General features: G+C 39.0%; 1 long non-coding RNA gene across 2 annotated transcripts; it reads right to left on the bottom strand.

The window, feature by feature from the left end:
- Positions 1 to 2,458: 2,458 nt before the first annotated feature.
- Positions 2,459 to 23,678, bottom strand: LOC146768062 (uncharacterized). 2 transcript variants are annotated; one of them, XR_014954050.1, is made up of 3 exons: positions 14,430 to 23,678; positions 12,575 to 12,667; positions 2,459 to 2,544 (listed from the first exon to the last, which is right to left on the bottom strand). It is a non-coding gene; the product is annotated as an uncharacterized LOC146768062 (long non-coding RNA). The 2 variants fall into 2 exon arrangements; XR_014954049.1 differs by lacking the exon at positions 2,459 to 2,544 and having other exon boundaries at positions 2,878 to 12,667.
- Between the last annotated feature and the right edge of the window lie 3,011 nt (positions 23,679 to 26,689).

Here is a 26,689-nt window from a genome sequence, read left to right as displayed (position 1 = left end):
GATAAGGTCTTTCATATGTTTCAGCTCCTTTCTGTGGTTTTTTTTTTTTGTTTTTTTTTTTTTTTTTTGTTGTTACAGTTCACACCACAGAAAAAGCGGGTCTATAAATTGTTTAGGTAGTCATTGAAGGCAATTATGTCTCATTCTGCAGAAGGTATTTCAATGCATCAGATTTAGAGTTGCTGCCCCACAAAGCTAGCTGAATCCCCTCTTGAAGATGGGGACACCACTAGGGCCAGTGGGAGTCAGGAGGACATAGAAATAGTGAGCAGCACGGGATTCACTCCAGAGGGAAACAAGTCAGCTTGTCAGCAAGTCCCAGAACAAAAAGGACACGAATCAGCTTTGGTGAGTCCAAAGGAGGCCACCAAATTAATCAGAGGGAAGGAGCGCCTCTGCTATTGGGGTTGTTCAGCCTGGAGGAGGCTGAGGGGTGGCTCAGTTGTGGCCTTCCAGTACAAGGAGAGGACAATGAGACAGAGGGAAGGGACTGTTTAAAAGGGTCTGCAGTGACAGGGCAAGAGCTGGTGATTTTAAACTGGCAGAAGGCAGGCTTAGATAGGATATTAGGAAAAAAAAATATTCCTTATGAGGGTGATGCAGCACTGGGTGCCCAGAGATGTGGCTGTCCCATCTCTGGAAATGTTCAAGGCCAGGCTGGATGGAGCTCTGAGCAACCTGCTCTAGTGGAAGGTGTCCCTGCCCAAGCTAGAGGGGTTGGAATTAGATTATCTTTAAGGTTCCTTCCAACCCAAACCATTCAGTGGTCATTCATCTCTCAGCCAAGGACAAGCAAACTTACCACAAACCAGCCTTGCTGGTGTAAGCAGTGGTTGCTGGCTAATCTGCAGATCTTGGGTTTTCCTACTGTTCAAACACACTGCAAATATGCACACAGAAGGATAACTACAACTTTAGGAAATATCTTTTTTTTTTTTTTAACTGGAGGTATAATTTAATTTCCTTTTTTTTTTTTCTTTTGGAGTTATGTTTTTTAGCTGGCAAAACACAAGCTGCATTTGTTTGTGAAAACTGGCAGGATGGGAAAAGGTAAGCCTAAAGCAAATATTTATTCTGAATGGCCGACTTTAATCAGTTAATTCACATAGAGGCATCAATGTGAGCTTGAGAACAAGCTACAAGCTAAAAATATTGTCAGGAAGTCATGGGTAAATCAAATAGGAAAGAAAAGTCGGTGAAGTAATTATAAGGAGATTTACAAGTCTGGAAAAAATATTCCAGGTGTTGCTATTCATTAAAGTATAGGAAGGTACTTAAGACAACAGTAACCCAGAAACACTGTGATAGCATCTACATCTCTTACTGTTTAGTTCTCTTTAGAGGAACCAAATTTCTCCTTCCTCTTTCTCTTTGTGTTGGCTAAGTTTAGGATGCCTTGAAGGCATTTTTGCATTACAATGTTATGGAACAGCCAGGAAAGAGAGACTGAGGTCACAGCCAGCCCATCTCAAGGAAGGCAGACCTGGCACCTGGCACTGCAATGCAGATGCTTAGCAGCACACAGAAGATCATACACCCCTCTGGGAAAAAAGGTTCAACAGAAAGCAGAGTTAATGAAAATAAGGTCTTCTGACATCAATGGAAACCATTCCCTTTGACTTTACTACCCCTTCCTCCTCACACCCCCACCAGTACCCATATCCAAATTATCCAAAACCTGAAGGTTATGTCAGCATTTACATATCTTATATAAAAGAAATATGTATTAGAAAAAAGACAAAGTGCCAGCTAGAAATTGCTATGTCATTTTGTGGCGATATCACTAAACTTTTGCTGAATGAAATCTGTGTCCCCTCTCAAGGCAGAAAAGTAAATATGCTAAAAGTTACCAAGTTTGCAAAACTTCAATGTGAATGGCAGAGTTATTTAAGGATGTAAGGGAAAAACAGACTGAAGAGGAAACTGCTACAGTAAATTTTGCAACAGGAGTGAAAACCTTTATAAAAACAAGTTGTAAGAGCAAGTTTCCTTTATTAAGTTATGGGACTTAAAAAAGAAGGATACCTCATCCTTGGAGGTCTTGAAGATGCTGAGTAGGCTGGGGAAGAACCTTTTGCAGAAGGGATTAAACTTCTTTGAAATTATAGAAATGTATCTGTTCTGAATCAACAAAATGCAGTCTGTCAATAACTAAGACTGCTCTTAGCTATGGACAACGAATCCTTTGAGCACCTTCCATCCCAATCCATATATTTATACTAAAGTAACAATATCAAAACACAAAATAATTTTCTTTGGTACTGCATTTTCTCTTGGTATCAGGAAAACTATTCCGTTCTGTGATTTCCAGTCAGAGAGATGTAGGCAATGACCAGACGACAGAAGTGTAATGGGTAAATCAATTTTTCTCCTTTGCTCTTCAGAAATATTTTGCTTCTCCCCAGTCCCTGGCATTTTTAGCTGTCTTGAAGTTGAAAAGCAGATTTCTATCGAACCACAGCCTAAGGAAACTCCTCAGTGTACATGAAAAGCGAGTTGCTCTCCAGAGAAATGGCAAGAGATTTCAGCTTTTTGTCCAGAGATCTGAAGAGATGAAACATCAAATAGATATGAAACATTTAGATACAGCAAAGAGCAAGAAACCCTTATACCCAGTCTATGAGTAATAACTTTTAAATGGACTCTTGTCTACAAAATCACTTCCTATAAACCTGTTCATGCCTCTGCAGAGACTCTGCATAGTCTTTGTAAACTACTAAACCCTCTGAATTGCTATTGCTTAGATGACCCTGTCTTGGTTTGGAAAGACAGGTGTCTGCTAAGGAAGGTGGAAACCTCCCCTGAAATGGAAAACTGTAGACCCCTTCCTTCCGAAATGTTATAAATTTGAAATTAAAGGGGGCTCTGAGGTAAAAATATGGCAGCAGGAATAACAGTTCTTTATTAGGGAAGAAAATAAAAAGATAAAATAAACAATGCAGTGAACCAAAACAACACTGACAGAGTCAGAACACAATCTGACACCCTGTTGGACAGGGTGTTGGTAGCAGTCCAAACGGGAATGGCTGCACTGCTGGAGTGTCAGGTGTGGTCCTGTTGGAGCAGTGATGCTGTAGAAAAGGGTTTAATCTTCTTCTGAAGAGGCAGTGGGAGATGCAGCTGTTCCTCTGGGAAAATCCAGCACAGAAAAAGCTGTTCTCGTGGGCCAGAATCTCAAGGCTATATGTACAGGTAGGAATGCTTGGCTCCTCCCTCTGGGTGGAGCATCTCACAGTGGGATGTTCTAGTTTTATGAGTCATGCTGAGACATTCAGCAGCCCATTATAAGCAGATGTCTCCCTGAGGGAGGTTTGGTTGTGGAATAGATAAGGGAAAAACTGTTATCACTTAGCACAAGACAACTGCCATACAGATGGCAAACATAATACATCTTGCTTTTCAATCTGGGACAGCCCAAACTCAGAAAATTTTGTGATGCTTAGCAGCTGGTATAAATCAGAATTACAATTTCAATCAAAGGGGAAGTCTAGACCAAAACACATCATCCACCAAAACCATACCTGGAATACCTAAGGAATGTGACAGGAGAATATGCACGTGGCAAATGACACACAACAGAAGACAACAATTATCTGCTGAAACAAGATATTCTTTTGGAAAAAGAATGACTGGTACATATTCACACATCTATTGGTGTTTGCAGCTCAGCACACAAAAAAGCAAAGTAGGGCAAAGGTCTGGGTAGGTTTTTTTTTCCTCCCCTGGTTCTGAGGTCTTCATCACAGTAGAAGAAGAAAGCTTATTTTCTTTAAAAACTAGTATTAAAATAGATTTGTACCATAAAGATAATATTTTCATGCTGCTGTTTCAGCTAAAATGCTATCGGGTCTCAGCAGAAGTGTAATGTTTGAATTATCCTTTTTTTTTCTTCTGAACTGCAAGGAAGTTACATGACACCAAACAACTGTGGCAGGGGCAGAAGAAAGCAGTCCAGATAAACAGGAAGAGAGTAGAAAGCTTGAAGATATGAGAAAAGGAAGGCTAAGTCTTTTTAGTTATTTCTAAAGAAACCACACAGTTAACATTACAGAGCATGTTGCATCTGGAAGGATGTGCAGGTGTTTTGGCATATTCTGGAGATACCAGAAATATCCAGGCCAACATTTTGACATCATCACAGGCATTTTAATCAACAGTCTGTTCTGTCTTTGCACATGCATTTCCTGAGGGTGTTTTTTACCTCTACCAGAGCATGGCGCAAGCAGCTGGTACTTGAGTCAGGGAGATGAGTGGGAAAAATGACTTTTTTAAAGATATGTTGAGCTGGGTTGGCTCCATGACAAATAATTTTTATGTTTTCCGCTAATGGCAAATGAAGAAGAAGCAGAGAAGATGCTCAGGTCTGTTGGCTCAAAAAGTTAAGGCCAGCTATTACCAGCCAGTTTATTTATTTATTTAACACTAAATTTGCTGCAATTCTGTGTCCAGTGAATAAAAGCCTTAAATACCCAGTGCATTCAGTATAGCACCTTTCATGACAATGAAAATTCCCAGTCCTAGACAGAGAACATGTTAACAGTTTCTTCTCCCCTAAAACATTGGTCGCCATGGAGGTTAACAAGCCTCACAATGCCCAGCAGAACAACCACTCATTTTCTTCCAGCAGTAGATTGTCCTTTCATTTTCTATAGTTTCTTTATGCAGCACCACCATGTAGTGGTGCTCATATCACAATTCACTTTGATTAAGTGGAAGCAAGAAAGTCCAGTGACTTGGGCTAGAAATGCATATATGATTGCAGCAATTAGAGTCTGAAGCCCTAATTTTTCTTGATTTTTCTTTAAGATAACAACAGGCATACCTCAGCTAGGTCTCTAATTCTTCAAGGCTCCTTATATGAAATACAGAACAGGATAAACTGTCTTAAGGTAGTGGTCCCTTCCCTGATAATTCTGGAAAGTGACTGGTATCTTTAAAGTGCAATGAGCAGCTGATGCTTCAGCTCCCAGGGTATAATAGTACTTTCCTATCCTTGAGAATATTACTTTAGAGACCACAACCCCATGGTCTTACAGGAATGTTGATAATTTTATAACAAGCCTTATAAACACCATTCAGTATCATTAAGATCTACATGAAAGTCTGTGCTTAATTGCAGGTGTGCTAGTTTGGAAATATTTTTGAACCACCTGGAAAAATGTAGCTCCTTCTTACTGAAAGCTGTTGGACAAATATATCAGTTTTACCCCTGCAGTGATTTAAACCTCTGCAGAGAGAATTCTCATTTAAAGACGTTTTTGCAGCCTATCTCTTAGAGCATCTTAGCAGCTTCAACTTCAAATTTCACAGTTGTGGGTTTATGTGTAGATTTCTATAGCTCAGCTTGATAGAGTAGAGGAAAGTCAAGAAAACAATCATAGACCTAGAAAACACATGCTACAAAACTGGACTTAATAACTCTCAAAAAAAAAAAAAAAAAAAAAAAAGGTTAGTACTTCCAAAGCATTCATAGGACAGGAATCCAGACTGGTGTATCACAGAAGGAAGATATTTGAATTGTAGCAGAGACTATTCCTGTCCAAAATCCAAGAGAACATTCCTCCTATTAATTTATTCAGAAACACATTCTTCTTCTTCCTCATTCTTCCACTATTCAACCACTATAAAATTACATAGATCTTTCATTAGTTTAGCTTTTGTATTTTACTGAAATTATTTTTATTTGGCATGGATGGGATTTCAGAGAGATAGTTACAAACTCAAACCTTTGTGTTCAGTAAGAACACTGAGAAATAAAATTTTCCTAGAGACCAAGAACCAATTTCAAACCAAATTTAGAAGGTCTTTACAAAGGTAGTTTGGAGGTTCTCATAACTTTTCTTAATTCAGGAAAAGATTAAACAAGACTGAAAAAGTAAGATAACCTCTAAAGTATTTGAAGGATATTGACAGTGTTTCCTTCCTAGACACTTCTCTGTGGGAGCCTAAGCTACTGTTTGTAGTTCAGATTTTTTCCCCATACATCTGCTTTCTTTTACCACCTCCATCAGTGCTCACCTGGAGCAATATGTGCACAAAACCCACGTGTCTGTGTGACCACGTGCAATCCCAGACTGAAAGCTGCACGTGAGTGCAGAAGCAGCTGCCTGAGACTTCTCCATCCTGTCCACACTGAGTGCCTCCAAAAGGAAGTGTCACAAGCACTTATATTGGTTGTAAATTCAGCTGTGAACTACTGGCAAGCAGATGGTCTTCCAGGAAGAGGCCCTTCTCTGACAACAGTCCCAATCTATTGCTTAATGTGGTATATCCAGACTTTACCCAATGCTGCAAATTGCAGCAGCTGTTCAAATATAAAATTAATCTATTTGCTAAAATGTCAAAAGAATGGGGAGTAGGAAACAACAAACACCTATGAGGCTTTTTACTTGATCTCCAGAGCTCTTTGATGGTTTTTTCAAAGCAGTATTTCCAGAAACTAATTAAAAACAAGCTGCAAGTTTATGGAGAGTCATTTGTATAAAGATGCAACGAGGGAAAATCAGAATTAAGCAAGTTCATTTTTTCCTGATGGATAAAGAGGCTGGAGGGCAGCACTCAGCCATCCTGTGCAATCCCAAAGGCACAACCAGCTAACTCCTGTGTATGATGGTCACCTTGTGCATTAAGAACTGTCTAGAGACTTAATGTAAAAACCTGAACTCTGCTATTACAGGAAACAGTATTTCCCTTCAGTATAAATAAAAAATTATTTTTCCCAAGCAGTTTTCTCTTTCCCCAGGAGGTGCAAGAATGTAGGTTAGCTAAGCCAAACAACACTGTTCATTGTATAAGAAGACTGGCTAGCTATTTCTCTGGACAAATACTTTATCTTTGCTCTACTAGAACAGAGGGAATAGGGCACACTTTAGAGAATTCTTGAGGACAGGACTGCATCTATAGAAAGCTGATATACTGACAAAGCCCAGGCAGAGGGAATGGATGTTTGTTCCCAGTTCAGTAATAGAGTTAATTTGTTCATTTGCAGCAATGGTAGATTCCAGACAGCTGCAAATGAGTGGGTGCAGAACAAACTGAATCTGGGCTGGTGCAGAGCTGCTCTCCTGTACACAGCACCTACTGAAAGGTATGGCAACATGCATGTGGATTTGGCTTTTGGGTCAATGGATAAAGCATGTGTCTGCCACTATGTGATACATGGGTATTTCCCCTCCCCACAAAGCCCTTTGTCACCCTGTACAAAACAATGTAAATGCTTTTGTCAATTTTTTGGTTTCTTTGGGCAGTAAATATATTATACAATTAGTCACAATCTAATTGTACCTTTACATTAGGTTCAAATTCTAGTTGCACCACCACAAACTGTAACAAAATTATTAACACTTCTGACAAAACAGATTTCTGGAGCTTTTATTTACATGAGTGCTGTAGCACCCAAAATTCTCTATGCCTACACTCTGACAGAGTACTGCATTTGGAAATCATGAGTGGGAGTTTAAAATAGGTTCAGCATGCAGCTCACACTGTTCCCATCTCTGACATCCATATGTGGTTTGGACAATCTGGAGTCTTCTTTGAAAGGCCTTCCTCTATTTTGCAAAATAAAGTTCTACATTTGGTGCTATTAGGCTCTGCAAGTTGCAGAGCTTTAAGGTGTCAACTACCTCAATAAACAATGATTATAAACAGTCTGATGGCTAAACAGACACATACAGGATCAAATATTTTCCATACAAGCAAACAAACAAATAGATAAAAATGAAGAAAATTATCACAGAACTATAAACATTCTATTAACCAGCAATCTGCATATCTTCCTCCAATTAATGCCTAGAAAGGAGATGCGAGTCAGTTGAAACTTAATTACTGGCATAACACTTTGTTGATTAGAAATGCAGTTACAGTCATTGCTTCTATTCCATTTATACAAGGCCCATAATAATAAGCCAAGGGATGTCAGTCACTGCTTTCCTGCCAGTAGTTTCTGCTGTAGCAATAGTTTCTGTATAAATGCACTCCTTCACCCATGTCACTCAGCTCAGTAATTGCCTTGCCACTCACATAAAGAAATCATTTTGGGGCTTTGATGGGATTTTGTCAGGGATGTGAAACTGCTCCTGCAATCTCTGCAGCAAGGTGTTAGGTGGGTTACTTTGGTGGATCATAACACGAAACTAATCTTTAAGGAAGCAGGTGGAAAATGAGAGAGGAGAGAGCACCTTATATGCTGGTAGGAAAATGGTGCTTCTCACATGATCCGCAAAAGGGAAGTGTTCAGTGAGGTGGAACTGAGACAAGAAGGGGAAGGCAGAAGCAAAGGGAATAAAATTGCATTGCCATCTTCATACCATCAAGAACATTTCTCAGTGCAGCACATCTTTCAGAAGCTCTCATAAAACTATGTATACTTATTTCATATGGCATAGGTAGCTGACCAGCAGTTTAATTTCAGCTTGCTTCATATTATTTGGTCCTCCCCTCAAACTGCACCCTTATCACCATCATTTCATCATTCCCATCCTGAAGCTGCAGATGCAAAGTTTTTCTCTCAGTATGTGACATGCAGCATTCTTCTTACTTCACCACCTCATTCCTAGAATGAGTGTTCCAGTTCTGCTTCTCACCTGAGGTGAGCCCACAGTCCAGTTTCAGGTTTCCCTGGGACACCTGAGGCTCTCCCCAAGCTCTTCATGCACTCACATGCCTCTGCGTGGCCACAGCCTGACCTGTGCAAGGACAACCTCTAGGATGGTAAGCAACCACTAACCTTGTCTGCTTGCTATCAGAGCCAGAACTTGCAGCAACGAAGACAAAACTTTCTTCTCCCCTGCCCCTTGCGTCCCAGGTGGATTTATACTGAGATTTTCATGGACAGATATAAGAAACATTCAATCTATATCTCTCTCTTTTGATGAGTCAAAACTTTATTAGAAATATAATTTGTGAGCAGCAAGTTGAGGACAGAGTAAATGGAAAGACTCACAGAAAGGTGTGTTTCAAGACCCCTTTTGGATGGAAAGCCATATCAAGAATAGGATAAGGAGGCTTAAAATTAAAGGAAAAATGTAACTGTCCCACAGTATTAGCCAGAGCACATCTCTAGTATTATAATTCAAGTTTTCCCTTGCAGGTATAAGGGACTGAATAAACCAGCCAAACTGTCCATGGATACACACAATAGCTTTGCTTTTTTACATTTTCAAAATAGCCAGAGTGAAGTATTATGTACAGTTTATGCAAATTACTGTAATTTACACATTTTTCCACCAGAAAAATAAAGCACAGCTTACTGAAGTTCCAGAAATTGAAGACACCAGAAATACCAAGGAGGCTGGGGGCTGACCAACAGATATACACATTCCAACAGGGAACTTGTTCTAATATCTGATAGGAAAAGCATAATAGCAAACTCATCTATTTCAGTTGTTCCCAATGAAGTTTTGGGTTTATTTCATATTTGCTGCTTTAATATTCGATATTGCTGTCCCAAGATCCTCTGGCAGGACAAGAATTAACTGTCTTCAGTGAGCTTTCTATTTCTGAGCACTCTCTTGAGAGAGAGATGAATCATGATGATCTTAAATGCACCAAGCTCCTCATCCCTTCATAGCATTGTCTATATCTTAACCACTGCACAAACTTATAGCAACTAAAAATATATTAAGTTAATGGAAAAAAGCCTTTTCACTCTTAGCCCAAATGGTTCTACTTTGATTGCAGTATATTTCATCATAGCAATATTAAGATACTTCCAAAACTGCTCTTGCAGTTCAAGGAGGTAAAAAGGTTTATTTGCTTCAGGGGGCCATCAGATCTAATCTTTTGATTGATTAGAGCACTTTTTCATATAGGAAAACTTGGATACCTACAAACCATGGATTTAAGGAAAGTAAAGCTTACTGGTTCTCCCTTTACTCCAAAATAAAGCATGGTATCTATTCTTACCTTCAGGAAAGGCATGACAGCTCTTAATGCATATCTTTGGAAGTATCAAAAGGCTCCAAAGCTGTCAGGATTTACACCCTTGTGAATTATAGAATAGCACAAACGTAATATTTAAGGATTAATTTTTTTCTTTGTCAAACAACACAGAATAAAGTTCTTAATAGTATTATTCTTTCATGTTTTTATGTTTTTAATATTTGGGGAAAAAAAACCCCAAACAAATAAAACTAAATTAAAAAAAAAAAAAACCTTCTTGGCAGGTAGCCTGACTTTGTATTGATTGCTTCTTGTTCTTCACATATGGTGAAATGTTATTTTTAATGCTGACTACACGCTAAATAAAGAGAGATTCACATAGGGTATATCCAAAATAACCCAGTGTTGGGCTTTCAGTACCCCAGAGTGGATTTGTGTCCTATTTTTGGTACTTCTTATTTCTTTAGCATAGCATTCTTTAAAACCAATAAATAAACATAAAATCTACAATCTTAAAATATAATCTAGGCAAAACCAATTCATAAAATACTGAATAGTTGATGTACAGTTGAGGCAGAATTTAAAGACTAACCACAAATTTAGGACAGTTTCCCACACATGCTCCTCTCTTCAAAGTTTTCAATAAATCTCTTACACTCTATTCCCATTCTCTCTAGCTTTATATTATTTTCCTCATATTTATTTTTTATTTCAATCAAAAGCCACTTTCTTGTTTTTTTATTTGAAAATTGAATAAATAAATAAATTCTGTAGAATCACTTTGTAGACACATAAGAAACTACTGCATATTTCAAAGAGAACGTTTCACACTCAGTATATTGAAAAATGGAATAAAATGTACACACCAGTTCTGGAAAAAGCAAAAGATGCTTCCAAGCAAATTTTTCAAGCTGTAAGGATTTGTCTAGTACCTAGTTGATCCGATGAGCTTGTAAAAAAAAAAAAAACAAAACCAAAAACCAAACTACAAAATAACAACCACCATAACTGGTAAGTAACATCAGTGTGATGTTCTCCAAGACCTTCTTTGCACCACTTTTGATTTCACTCTGCATACACTTTATTGTTCTTGTGCCTTTCAAGTGCACAAAACAGAACAAGGTCTACTCAAGAAAATAACACATTTGGAACAGAATTATAAAACCCTCATCCAAACTTTTTTGCAGTTCTAACAGAAAAAACAAACCAGAGGGTCAGTCCAGGAAGAAAACAAGGGAATTAACAAAAACCAGATAAATAAGAAACTCTTTCATCAGCATAGCAATAAATAGCCAAAAGAGGCAGCAATAAATAAAAACAATGATTACTGCAGGGACTTCAGCCTACACCTCTCTAAGTGTTTAACCCTTGCCCCCTCTTGTGAACTCTGTTTATCTCCTCCCCGATGTGCTTTTTCCTGTTCCTGAGGTCCCTATTTGTTTATCACCTGTCTCCAGAGCAGGTTGGCTAATTTAGATCTGACAACTATTAGTTGCCAGACAACACGTGGCACCAGCTTTTACACAAGTGTCTGTATTTACACATTTGTTCTTTCACTTCTTTGGGGGGAAGATCATAAAATCAGCATGCTGCAGACATGAAGAGAAGAAAGAACCTCAGATGATAGAAGAAACCACATCTCTTACGCTTAATTAATATCAAATTTATGAATATTAATGCAAGGAACACCTAGGCCAAGATGGAGAAGGGTGTTTTGGAGAGAAGAAACAAATGCAGCTGCTGATTAGCTTTGTAAAGGCACACAAAAAAGCTGTTACTGATGGCAAGAAAAGGTGTTTCATGTGTCCCAAAAACCATTCTTAAAGCAATGCAATACAAACCTGTTTGGCAGAACAAACCCTGAAATGCCTAGTGTGTAGCAACATGGCCACTTGCATGGTCACTATAAAAGTGCCATGAAGCCAAAGGACATAACTGTTGCACGAGTAGACTCATGGGATTAATAAAACATCACATACAGGCTTCTAAACTCAGTTCAGCTCACTTTCTAAAGAGAACAGGAAAAGCTCAGCCCTTCAGCAACCTTATTCACAAAGCAGAGCTGTCATGTTTCATGTTAAAGATATCTCATTGGCTTATGTGTCCATGAAACACCCACACAAAGGCCACAGGGGAGCAGGAGACCCTAAGTGAGCAAATAAACAGACATCCTCCAAGCTTTGGTTGCATTCAATAGCAACAAGAAAACCATTGCAGATTAAAGTGAATGGAAACACCAGGATGAAAACCTACTCAGAAATCCAGCCCCATGGAGGGGGAATTTGGCTGAATTGGCCCCTTGACAGATAGCTGAGAGAGAAAACCCTAAGTGACAGCTAGAACAAGAGGGTGTTATTAGAGTCACTGCAGGTTTCCTAAATGTTTTGGGATTTTTTGCTGTGCCTGTAAGAGCTTCCAAGGTTGTAATCAAGAGCTCAATCCTTTGTTACTACACAATTTGCTTTCCTGAGTTTATATTCTTGTTTGAACTTGCCTGCTGTTGTGTAGCTCTGGCAACCTGAGGTGCATAATTTCTCCCGAGGACAACAATAAAAGAAATAAAAGAAGATCCCACAAAGAATGTGCATGTGTCCCATCAAGAAAACTGAGTGCTGTGAAGACTGGTGTGATGAAGATACAGGACACACACACAAAAAAAAAAGGTATATTTTGACAGATACTTTTCACTGACCTGCAAGTAGGGGAAGAGATGGTTTATGACATGAGGGAATCCCACAGTGTCTCATCCTGATGTCAGTAGAACCCAGGACCAGCAATCTGTAAGCTTAGAAGCAAACAGAATATTTACATATTCTCTAGCTCTTCAGGCTGCATTGGCAGTATTCTGTGTGTCAGTTTTAAGAGCTGCCTGATTCTTAGCAGCTGCACCTGATTATGTGCCAATTAATACAAGAGCTCCCACAGTGTAAATATGAAAGGTTTCCTTTCCTCTGCTGTTAATTTTTATCTTCAACTTCAAGAAAACTGTATTGATCACCCCATACTAACAACATCATTTATTATGGTTATTAGGCTGTTATAAATCCCAGGGAACCTCAACAGATCTTACTATTTTAGGTAGGGGATTTATAAGAAACATTTGGCAAATTGTTTGGATGAACAAAATGTCCTGTCTCTAAACCATATGCCCCCAGCAGCACCAGCTACTTGTGTTTCCTTCTCCAATGTGCTACACAAAATGCCTCCCAGTCTCTCTGCTTGCCTACATGTCCATCGTAGTGCACACTAATAACCATGACTGCACTGACTGAGAACCAATTCCAGAGACAGATGGATCAGCCACAGGGAGGGAAGGCCTGGGGCTGCCTCCAGGTCACACAAAGTGACCAGAGACTTAGCCCTTGGCAGGGCAGGACAACTTATTTCCAAAACCTGGCAGCCACCTTGGCCTCCTCTGATATTCACTCCAATAAATTTCCAGGAGACACCTTCTGCACGCCCCAGCAGGTCCCTGCTCCTGCCTGTACTTGGAGCAAAACAAAACCAAAACCTTTGGCTGAGACCTTTCCAAACCTCCTGAAAAGGCTTGTGACTGGGAGGTAGCTTAGGTCAGTCTGCTGCTTTTGAAAACTCCTCTTCTGGTCTGCAGTATATTTTGTGTATTTAATGTATAAATATTCTGAGATTTTTGTGTATTTAATGTATAAATATTCTGAGAATTAATGCTTTCTCCCTCATAGCGTTGCATAATAAAAAGAGAAATAACACCTAGGAATTGCCACTGATTTAGAGCTGTAAACTATTTCTTCTCAGCCAGCTGGCTTGTGTGTGTGATATAAGCTGCTTTGTATTTAAAAGCATAGCTTTCTCCCACGCTTGTCTCATTTTGGGTGACTTCTCTGGTGTCTCTTTGCAAAGCTCTTTTACCAGGGCAGTGATTTGCAGTTCACACAGGCCACCAGGCTGCTGCATTGTGACCTTATGTTATAGATAATACAATTTAAGATGCTGATTACAGAATGGTTCTGTGAAATAGGAAGGAAATTTCTGCTGGTCTGTGAGGCTATTTTGCTTCTCTTGAAGCATAAATGAGTTTATTTTCTCACCCTCTAAAGATCAGCCATACTCTTTGCAGCAGACAGACATGATATATTTTCTGCTAATCCTATGGTTATTAATCTATCTTGTGGAGCAGCCGTGGCTCAGAACCAAAGCAAAGGAAAACAAGGTTTGAACTTAATACAGTCATGCAAGGTGTTTGTTTTTACAGGTGACACACCTATGGCTGGCTGTTTGGAAATGTGGCATTATTCAATGGAATACAGAAAACAGTCAGACTAAATGATTCAAAAATAATAACCTTTTTGCAATATGCACTATCTCTACAAGTGAAAATATTAGCATTATTAATAATAGCCTCACATTAATGCAAAGCTGTGCTGTCACCTGCCACAGAACAGCAGCTGTGTGTATGACTCCAATGGTAATTACATTACAAGGATGCCTGGAGCCTTATGCTGACATTAAGTGAAACAAGCGTGGAATTTAATGCATTTAACAAAGTAAAAAAAAAATTAAAATAATACCTGTAATTTAATATATGCATGTTCTTCACCATGGCAATTACCCACAAGTCCACAAAGAACAGACGGAGCTTGAGGGTATCAGAGAGTTTATTCAGAATTATTCCTAGGGATGATAGCACTTCATGGTTTGAAAAACAAGCTGGTTCATTACATTGCTTTCTGCTAACTGCATTTCTGCAAGATGCCCCTTTCATTTGCTCATTTGCTCAGCCAGGACTGAATGAAAAGGAGCTGAAAGGGAAAAAAGAAATTCAGAATTATTAACCTAATTTTCCAGCTTAATTTTTAGCACAAAGTAAAAACATGTAATCATCACCTCATAATAATCTGTGGACTCAGTTATTCTCACTTAGGTAGGGTTGCAGAAGTTTATGCTCCCAGAAATATATGCCTGTTGGGTTCATCTGGATCTGCAGCCTTCCAGAAGTCTGTTCCAGATTTCTGAATAGACCATGCACCCTGATGTGCTGAGGGCATCCAAATGCTCCAGTTGGATCATCCTCAGTGATCAGCAAATAGATCCTTTTGTCAGCATAGGCCAAGTGTAGTTTCAGGTTACCATGTTTCTGACACACGAGATGTCTGAAATGTTGAGCTGAAGTGCAAAGTTTACAAATTTAAGATTCCAATATCCCTTTTTTGTTTGTTTATGCCTCAAAACCCTAAGAAGTAAGGAATTTGCCTCCTTACTCTGTCATTCTCAGGTTAAGTTCTGAATTTCTTCAGGTCAAGACAGCTACTTCAGGGGCCATGCTAGTTTTTCTTTCTTTTATTGTTCAGTATGCTGAGGAGATAAGGGAATGGGTCACGAACATCATCAGAAACATCACATTTGTTTAAGCATATTTGTCACCACAATCTCATTGCTATCGGCTTTTCCTATGCAGTGGTGTAGAACTCATAAAACTGTTCTTAAATATTGACCCATTTTATTTGCCTAGTTACCAGCTTGGTTCATTTATTCTAAAATAATCAATAATAACCTGGCAAAACATTTCCTCAAGCATTTTCTAACCAGCCAGTATAAGACCAATGTTGAAAAAATTGTTTTCTTAATTACAATTCTAAATTATGCTTTGTTTATTCAGGAAAAAAAAAAAAAAAACCACACAGAAAAGTATGGTCTTATCTAGCAAGTGAGATTCTAAAAGATCATGCTTTTTGAAATTATAGCTGGAAGTTGTAATGGCACAGGACTGTTCCACTGAAATATATTTATGATGGAAAAGAAATTATTGGAATGAAAAGCTATGCTCTTTCAAAAATGTTTGGATTTCATTTAGGAAGTGAGATAAAAATATTTTGCTTCAGGATAAGTAATCTGGTATTGCAATATTTGGTTGTGAGACAGAGTCAAAATATTAGCATCATTACAGTGATAACATGCAATTCTGACAAAATCCCTCAGCCTGCAGAGAAATTTCCTACAGGTCACTGCAAGATTCAGTAACATAAGGTAGGATAAAGTGTTTCACTGTGGCTCCACAAACAGAAATTAAATTTTATGTGAAAAAGTTTAAATTACTTCACTTCAGCTTAAAGACCTGAAGGGTTGTGTTTGGACATTACAATTTGAAGAGTTTCTTTGGACTTTGGTTCCAGATTTAACTTTTGTTATGTTTTATGTGAATTTATTGTCAATATTATTATTTATTTTATAATCTTCCACAGTAAAATAAATTCTAAATTTTTAGGATTTCTAGCATCTGATTATGTTTATCATAATCCAAGAAACTAAATTACCTTAAACATAAAGTAAGCCCATTTGTCTGTCCCAAATACATATTCACATGGCTTTAACAAGACTTAAGGGATGAAGGGCAATATTTTGTAATTACAGGAAAGAAAAGCCTGCCCATTGTTTTACTTCGCAAGAGTCTTCCAGTGTCTAAATAACATTGTATTCTGCAGAAGCCTAATAGCCTAGTATTTATTTCCAATTCTTGAAAGATACATGAGAGAAAGATGAATGTGTTGCTCTCCCTGCTGCTGAGGTGAGAGGGATTGTTCCGTCAGCCCTTTGAACTTCCTGTTTGGCAGGTAACAGACCCTGCTAAAAAAATAGCATGTCCAAAGTGTGAGAAATTATTACTCACTTGTAGAAAGGTTTATTAAACCGTACCAAAAATACAACAGAAGACTGAGTAGAGAAAATGTTACGGTGCTGGGAGGAACAGATTTTCCATGTGCTCACCCACACAATGGAGGTTTTGCCTTTTTACCCTTTAACCCCTCCCAAAGCTCTGTCAATCGACCTCTTTGCTGTTCAGTGGTGGACATCACTTCCTCAAATCCTGATTGGAGGTAATGAAATAGAGATTTTTGGAGTTCACTTAAGTTAACGAAATGAATTAAGCATTTATATTTTAGCTTGTAGAGTTACGTGTTGAATTTTAACCTTTTACTTAAAAACCTCTGCCATAGTACAAAGGGCATAAGAAAATGCAAATTTTTGAAATTTCTTGCATAAAGAACAATGCCTAGGGATGCAAAGAACCCAGATAAAGAAGCTCCACTGTCTCCAAGCCCATCAAAACTGACAGATGTACTCAGATAAGCACCAAAGGACCAAAAGCACATGCGCAAAGGAGAAAAGTTCAAAAGTTCAGTCATGAGGAAGACCACAATCTTCAGCCTCAAGAGACCACCAGAGACCCCCACAGGACCACCACGGTAAACCATGCATGCCTAGAAGGGTGTGGACCTATTTAGCATGAGAGGCGAGGACAGGCGGGGCCAGGGGTTGAATATGCATGGAAAAGTTGTGTAATGTATGGAATATGGAACACCTTTCTCAGTAAAGGTGTGGGTCAGACCGAGGCTCGGTGCACAAGTTTTTGGAGAGATATCTCACTTGTGCTGGGTGCTGACAGTACATACCCACTTCAGAACTACCCCAGCTTGTGGAGTCTATTTATTTATCCCACGTATTGCTTCAGTCAGATGTCACCACAGTGACAAACCAACCTTCCCAGTTGTCCCAACCCTGGCTGTCTCTGGACACCAATGCAAGGGGGTGAAACATAACTATAAATCTATAAAACTTTTCTTTACTTATATACATGATAATTGTGAGAGTCAATCATCGCATTACTCATCTATCACAAAAGATATGCTTGAAGCCTGTGCTTAGACTGTGTGAGAAGTTTTTATTGAGCACTATGAATACCCAGGGAAAGCAGGGGGAGGGAATAACACCGGTCACTCCAAACTGACACACCAAACAACTCAGTAAACCTGGTGCCATCACCTGGGACTCTTAGTTATTGAAATCTAGAAAAAGCCACAGCACACAAAAATCAAAAACCCTGCTGCTGTAGCATGTGACAATATGACCCAAATGCATGGAAAAGGATCTGGAGAGGGCAAGGCACCCTGAGGCATCAAGAGGGGAGGTGGTGGCCATTTTCTGGAGGCCTCCCAGGGCCTCTCTCTCCTCCCCTATCCCTCCCTCTGCTGTCCCTGCTTCAGTCCCACTGCCAGCTCCAATAGCCATGGGGAAATGCCAGGAGGAAACTTCAGACAAAACTCTCCTGCCAGGGCAGGACCAGGGCAGCCATGGGGGCTGGCTGCCTCTCCTCAGGCTGAGGTAGCAATGCCAGGGCTGCAAAAGATGGTGAGGAGATTTAGTTGTCTGGCCTGGAGCATCCTGAAAGTGCAGTGCAGCCATACCTTGAAGAAATGGCTTTATAAACACCCTCTTGGATCAGAGTCTTTGAATTTTAGGCAAACACAAGGAAAAAAAATGGGAAAGAAACAGCTGCTGAGGCTCAGCATCCCAAGAAACATGTCCCTCCATGGATGTCTTATCCAGTCCAAGAGTACCACAGAATACTGGGCTGGGCTGCCCAGCTGCCCACAAAGGGAAATCTATTTGATTTAATCCAAAAGAGACAAAGTTTTGATTTTATGGGAGGTCCGTTTGATTTCATTTCAATTCTTTTCTATATTTTCTGATCCAGATTGAAAGCTACCATTATTTATTTTATGTCATTCCATTCCAATTCATTTCCCAAGCTACAGCCATTGAAATGCAGAATAAAAGTATGGCAAATTATTATTGATGGCATTAAACAATGGAGCAGGGACATATTTTTTTTCTTGTAAAATTTTATTTTAAACACCAGTTCAACATTTCATTTCCATGCTCCCCAATTTCCTATTACTCTACTACTTAGCTTTGTAACTCTGGTTTTGTCCCCCGCATCCACCCCACATGATCAATGCTCCAAAATGTTCTTTACCTGTCTCACACTAGTATTGGTGGTACCAGCAGCAGTCTCATCATTTAAGCTGCACTGAAAGATGGAAAAAGTTCAGCCCTGGGTAAGTTTTCTGGCTTCTCACTGTAATAACTAGTGCCACTAACACAATAAAATTTTATATCATTTTTATTGCATCCCTCCTAGAGAATTATAGGCAGAGCAGTGGCTTACAAGAGCAGATGTGTGAAGCTGCAGATAGAGCTGCATCTGTTTCCTTTTTACCACAAATTGTTTTGTATAGATCCCTGTTGACTAGGAAATTTAACATACTGTCACTGTACATCACATTTGTAGTAAAATCATTGTTAAACAAACATATTATTCCCTTCTACTCTCCTCCCCCTTTTATTTTCCTAATAACAAACTGACTTTATGTTCTCTCCATATTCTTCCTTCTCACTTCCCAGAATAGATTTTTCTTTTGGCTCTAGTTTTATTTGGACCTGGACCAAGTCCAGAAGTTTGATGTCAGCTTTTATAGCAGTCCTGAGAGTACAGGGGAGGTGGAGAAATGTCAGTAAGAATCTGCTCCTTCCTACTAAATCAAAACAGATTTGCCACTGTATTTCTTGATGGGATCTTTTTTTTTTTTTTCCTTTTTCTCTTGTTTTCTTTTGTTTGAAAGCAAACCCTGCTTTCTATGAGCAGAAGAGAATTAAGTCACCACCCAGATCTAGATATGGAATTGAAAATAAAAGCTGTCTCTGAGCTGCAGGAAGTTGCCTGCAGCATTTAATCTCCAGGCTGGGTGATGCCCTGCTTTTTGCTGCATCTGTGCTTTGCAAACTCATCCTTCCTTGGGTCACTGCAGCTACTCCAGTTTTTGGGCTGTGGAATAAAACAGCTCCTGGTTAGTGATATACACAGAAAGTAGAAGCCTCTGAGAGCACATTGGCCAATTGCAAGCAAAACCAACCTAATTTTGCTCATAATCCTAGACGAGGGAGAGTGGCATGTTAATACAACACAGACCCTCCAAGGTAACTTATCTTTGGGAAATACATGTTTTCTGAAGGATGGGGCCACACCAGCTGCAGCTACTCTGCTTCTTGGGGTATGGTTGCACAGCACGGTCTGTGTCTCAGGAAGCAGGAAAGCCAGACTCTGCCTGTGCCATCTCACATGGACATGGAGCAAAACCATACAGAACTGTTGGGGCTGTGGCTGTACATCATTCCCCAAACCAGCCATTCTCACAGAGAGCCACTGCCATACCAAATATCTCAGTACAGTGCCAAGCTGGGAATACAGCTGACACAGACAATAATGAGGGGAAGCTGATGGGATTATGACTGAAAATCACAACAGTAACAAAATGACAGAAGGAGTCACAAGCCCTTTAAGGGGTTCTGCCTTATTTGCATTTTCTTATGTTGCTTGGAAAACTTAATGAAGTTTATCTTCTGTCATTAAGATAAACCAGCTCTGTGGTAGTGCTGTCAGAGCTTCACTAATTAAAAGTCAGCCTCCAAGTGCTTAAAGCTTGTCTAAACTTGAAAATTAATTCAATTTGAGGTAGCGTATACATTTAATTTGCAGCAGCTATACTACCTAAATTAGGATATCTATTTTGTAGGCAGGGTTCCTCAGAACTTGGCTCAAATTGAAACTGAGCATTTGCTTCCTTGCCTTAACCTGAACCAAGACATTTGTGTATAAGGAAGGATTCAGGGATACCTCTTGCTAAGTATCCCCATGCACAGACAAGACTTAGGATAGCTCATCCACGGCACTTTCCTTCCTGAATGCCTCTCTCTGCCTTGTGCAACATCAGCTGAGGTAAGGCTGCAAGCAACAGATGATGCATGGCTGCAACCTATATGCTAAATTGATATATTTATCAAATTTGTATAGACCTGTAGTGCATATGCAAGGCTGCTATTACAGCACAAAGCCTAAATAAGAGAACGTAAACCCAGACTGAAACATTTCTAAAAACACAAAAATATTTTCTTAGCATTTTTATAAACAAGATCATTTGGAATGCAGAAAAAATATTATGAACACTTGGGATCACCTTTCTTTATGTGCATTGTATGAATATAACTATCAATTAATTTAAGAGAACAAGTGGTGGGTTTATGGTTGGACACAATGATCTTAGAGGTATTTTCCAACCTAAATTATTCTGTAATTATGGTGTAATACTCTCAGAGAGAGATATTGAATGTTAATAAACGAAGTCCTAGAAATACCACAGCTTCCATATATTCCATTATTTTCTTTTGTTCTGTCCCTACTGTCATTTTCTTATGTTTTTCTCATATAAAATGTTTATTTCCCTGGATGGTCTGGGATGGACAGTGCCAGAGGTCACCATACCACTGGCACTGAAAGACTTCTGGGCCTCTGATGAGTTGCTGGACCCCCAGGAGAGGATATCATCCTTCTTTGAAGCTAAGAAATCTCAAGTGATGGTTGTCCTTCCTCAAAATACAGCCACAAATGTTTCCCATGTTATGAAATTAGCTGGGAAGAGTGGGGGGAGGAACACCAAACTGGTGACCAGAGGAAAATATTTAGGAGGACTCCTGCATACACCACTACATGTGTTTGGACACGTTTATGTGGATACATGCGCTAATACACAGAACAGGACCACACACTGGTTTCCAGAATAACCTTAAGGATAATTGAGGATGCAATTGGCAGTGGTCATCCAGCTGGGATGAGGCATTCCTCCTGCTGGTATCCAACTGCTGGCTTAAAATGAAAAGCTTGGCAGTAGAAATGTGCCACAGCTGAAAAACATGAACAAGTCAAAACAAATAAGCAACCCCAAAATTAGGTTTAAATCAGAGAATAAAAATCAAATGTAATTTAAAAGCGTACTAAAATTGGCTGGTGTCTGAGAGAGCATTTAGTGTCTCAGCACTTCTCTGCTGCACTTCAGAAATTAAAGAGAGAAACAGAGAAACAGTCTTAGATGAAGCAATAAATAATGGACACTTTCAACACATAATTTGCTCTTGAATTTACTAGCTGGTTAAATTAATTCATATATTATGAAAGGAGAATTTTACTGTCTACAGTCTCAGGCTCCCTAGTGTGCTAAATTAAATGGGCATTGAGGCAGGGACTACTGGCTTGCTAGAAATTGCTACTAAATTACTTTCCTCCCAATGATTATCTAGTTCACGCAATTTGGAAGCTTAACACTGATAAAAACAATTGTTCCAGGGTCTTGTTTGGATTGTGAGGGTGAGCAGCTACAGCAGCACTTTTGGGTAATCCAGGCTTCACTCAGGTTTTTGGCTGAAACATTTTTCAGGCCTCCCACCCCAGAAGGGTTAAATCACGTAACCAAGGTTACTTTGAATTCAACATGAATTTAACATTTTTGCGATTTCTTTGCAACATTGTTTGAATTGCTTCCCTGAGAAAATTTCAGATAACCTTAAAATGGATAGTTGCTGCAATATGTGACAATTGATTATTAATTATATAGATTAGAGCATCAAGAACTAACTGAAGGAAGACATAAGATTGGAAGCATATGGAATAATCAATATATTACATTGGTCTTAATAATGCATTATGTTTGCAACTACAAACACAAGTTGTATTTTCATCATCATCAGGGTTTTCAAAACCATGCTCAAAAATTCCAAAAGTGCTTGAAGAAAGGGGAAAAAGAAATTATCAACTCCCCATTGCAAACAAACAGTGGCAGAGAAGGAAACCAGCTTGTAATTCAAGCTGTGTTCAAGGTAGGGTCACATCCTTTTGCCCACTCCGTGTCAGGAGAGATACACCACAGTGACCTCCAAGGGCACCCCAGGCTTCCCAAGGGACACCCTGTGGGCTGAGGAGAGGATCTGAGCAGCAAGGCTTTGACAGGAGCACGGTTCACCAGCAAAACCTATTTAAATTACTGACACTTCTGCCAACGTCTGGAGAAAACTTGTTCTGGTTGGGGAAAAAGAACAAGCAAGTGATGGATGGGCACCTGACAGCACTGCCTTTTGCTAGCAAAGCTTTTAACACCTTTTCTGGAGTCAAGAGAGGAGAGAGGAGCCTTACCGTATAGCTCAAGTCACACAGCCAGGTCAGGATAGGATGGATTTTGTCAGAATAGTGACACTCTCCCAAAACAGCTATGTTGCATAGCAGATGTGCCTGCTGCTCACACTTTTCCAAGCTTTGTGTCCCACATCCTGGTCTACTTTTCCCCAGAGAAACATAATGCTTTCCAGCATCACTATTTTTTTTTCTCAATTTTTTTTATAATGGTGGATAAATGACAGCAGTCCTTGCTGTGCCAGAGTATTACTCCATCAGCCCATAGAGTTTCCTCACTCCACATGGACCATAACTGTGGTGTGAGGAGAAGGAAGGAAGAAAACAGGAAGGCAATAAATCAATGCTATACTCCTTGCAATTGCACTGTAATCCCCTATCTGAGAGCTCTGGCACCAAAAACAAAGAGTTAGAAACATTTACACTCTTTCTTTTGATTGCCACGATGAAACAAGCTGAATGAATTGCTGCCTACTAAAGGTACCCAAATATTTTCCACTCTCCTTCCTCAGTGTCTATTGATTTCTTCTGTGCAGAAAGAAAACCATATTGCAGCAGAAATCTGCATTGTTACAGAGTCCAAAGGGACTGTCTCCTTCCCTGTCTGCTTACACACTGAGAAGATGGGACCAGAGTTTGTGACAGTCTGTCCTTGCTGCCTCTGTCACTTCCATCCCAAAGATTGTGTATACATATCTTCAGCATTAAACCTAAGAGGCAAGATATGTTGTCCTGTAGGTCACAGCCTTTGAGATATAAATCCATTTGCAGAATTGCTAAGGTTTCTTCCTTTGCTCTTAGCTCCAGAGAAGATTAAAAAAAATACATCTAAACAGAGTGAATTTGAAGACCATAACAGGATGGGACTTAAAATATTGATTTTGTTATTAGTGGAATGTTACAGCACAAAGTATCTACTGCATGCACAGTGAGGATAGACAGACATCCTCTAGAGCAGCTAATGCCCTGGAACTTGCAGGATAACTTTTAAAGGCATTCACTAAACACAGAGCATAGAAATGATCTGGCTGAATACATTTAAGCTACCTGAAATGATTGGCAAATGATTGACTCTTGCAAGGCCTCTCTTTAAACCAAAAGAAAATGCTGCCTGCACTTGGGCAGAAAATGAACTGAACAGATTGCCACTAAAGCAAGTGTTGCCTTCCCAGCCAGAGGCTGAGGGTGATAAAACGGATGTTTAGACACATCATAACAACAAGTCGGTGTTTGAAAATTTTTGTGAGATGATACAAATCGAGGAGCCTTGAGGGAAGCATTAAATTACTGAGAAATTCAGTATCAAAGATAAGAACAAATAAAAGTATCACATGAATCACAATTATGAGGACAGGCTTTCTCCAAGATTAATTCAAATTTTCAAAGATTCAGTATATATTATATATTAAATATTATTATTTATGCATTCCTTGGGCCTTCTAATCAAGGGAAGAAATGCTGCATTTCCTAAGCTAATGTGAATAGGGTAAGTTCCTTCAATATCAGAAGCATTTCAGAAAATTAATTCTGTATCTCTGAAAAGGTCATTTATTCAAGGATGAGTGCCATAAACTTACTTGTATGTCTGTTCAGCTCAAGTGAACACAAAGCAAATCAATTCAGTGTGGCCAAGTGTAATTACCTCCCAGAGGTATCCATCGCTTGCGTTTATTATTAACAATGCCACAGACTCACCAAATTCAACAGCAATTTTGATTAGTGTGAGGTCATACACTGCTATTCATTTCCAAGTGCTTCCTTCTCTTGGAGTTTATAACATGATTATTACAGTAGAATAATTTTATTAGTATTTGTACTGTGATAGCAATTAATTTCTAGTTATGAATGAACAAATTACGAGGTCCAGTGCTAGATTAGCAAGACTAAGTTTTAGCTGGAGGGGAAAAAGGCTGTTTTTTTCTAAAATGTGCATGTGTTTCTAGGAGCTGGAAGTGCTCACAGGACTTGGGGCCTTAGCTCCTCTTTCTTTCCATTGCCTCAAAATTTTTTTATAAATATATAAAGAATACACACACTGTGGATGAACTCTTTCACTAAGCTTTGCTCACTTGTGGTTATAAAAGATTTCAGCACTTACTGTTACACTCTAAATATCATTTCAAGGACCTAAAAATTGCACCTCAACAATTTATGAATGAATAAATTGATGAATGTGTAAATATTTACTTTTAAAATAAGTTTTGATTTGTCATTCTTTAATGAAACAAGTTAATAAAAAATTACATGTACTTCCCAATAAACTCCATAGCACACTAGGAGCTCATTAATATTTTTCTGGATTGAGTTTTCTCCCCCCTTTCTGGTATGATATAGTTTGGGGAACCTGGATATTTTAACCCAGATGTTTTTTAATCACTTCAGTAAAATGTGGACAATGAATGCTTGTAAATGGGGTATGCACTCAGTATAAAAGTCAATCAATATATATTTATGTTCCTATATGATGTTTATAAAACTCTGAGAAAAAAGTGATAGGTTACAGACTATAAAATTATTGATGGAAACCAACCAAAAACTTCAGTCAAAGTAGGTTAATATTTACAATATACACTCAATAGTCAATCACAAAGTTAGGAAAGAACTGATCATTGCAGGAGAACTCAGAGCATCATTGTACAGATGAATTGCCTCCTAGCCTTCAGCACAACTGTGTGGTTAGATATGATGCTTGTGTCAGTTTTATTCTTGTATGTGATGGCAAAAGTGTCCTGGTACAGTCAAATGAAAATTAAATTATGATTTAGGAAGAAGAAATAAAGATAAGTCACAAAGACAGAAACATTATGCCACACAGTTAACAAATTTAAAAGGCTGGAAATTCCTTGTTGGAATCATTGCTAAACCTCTCCAGCAGGCAAATTTAGCTGTGTGCATCAGACTACAGTTTCCCTTTCAGAGCATCAGAAATTACCATGATTCCCAAGGAGTTCTCTAATCATGTAACATGCCTGGGTGCTATTCAGCATAAAAGCTGTTTAAAGAACAAAGGATATAATTCTACACAATACAGAAGGCCATTTGTCTTATTTTGTTAGGTTCCTGCTGAAGTCCTGGCTCTCAAGGTAGTGCAGTCAAAATCAATTTGCACCTCCATTCATCGTGCCTCAGGGATGAATGGATGCAGTCTGTGTGCCACATCCATAGGAGCTGCTTCCATTATTCTCCAATCCCTCCACAACAGGTATAATTCAATTGATTTTCTCTATGCTTCCAAGAGGGTTACGAAGGACAGAGTTGTGCAAAATCAAAGAGAGCAGCACCCTCTTGGTAGGGCTCCAAAAGCAGCAGGAGTGGGGAGAAGCTGGAGTTAACAGAGGATGCTCATACACAGGGGTCTCTGGAGCATGGGGCCTGTAAAGATCTGTCTTCCTAAGATTCTGGCAACTGCAATGCCAAAAGAAGATGTTTTTAGTTTTGCAGTCTTTGCTCAGTAACCATAATGCTGACTTCCTTAATGTATTTTTATAATTTGACACAATACATCGTGGACTTCTTTAGAAATCACCTTCTTATTTTGCTCAGCATGAGAAGCTCTTAAACTGCAAGGAGCTCTTGCAAGAATCCAGTATTCTCCTCCCTTTACCATCTTACTGGAAACAATGAGAATTTTCTGTAATATAATTTTGACATCAGATCTAATGGGTTCACCAGGAAATATCAAGCTATGGGGAAAACACCATCATTATTTTTATTATTTATTATTTATTATTTTTATTTTTCTATCAAGAGTATGCAAAAGAAATGCTTCCTTTTGAAGCCTGGATTTGTAATGTTTTATTTTGTTCTTCATTTAAAATGTAATACTACTGCCCTTTGCGGGATAAAGTCCTAAACCAAATAAAAATTGCTGATCTGAATCATGTTTCACTTTAGATCTCAGCATTTACCATATATGGGACGAAACACCATTTTTGTTCTGATCTACATGACAGGCTGTCATCAAAATATGAATAT

Source organism: Lonchura striata, chromosome 3 (assembly GCF_050655825.1).
Source record: "Lonchura striata isolate lonStrDom1 chromosome 3, ASM5065582v1, whole genome shotgun sequence".
Classification (NCBI taxonomy): Eukaryota; Metazoa; Chordata; class Aves; order Passeriformes; family Estrildidae; genus Lonchura; species Lonchura striata.
Note: the sequence above shows the minus strand (reverse complement) of the source record. Positions and strands in the feature narration are given on the sequence as shown.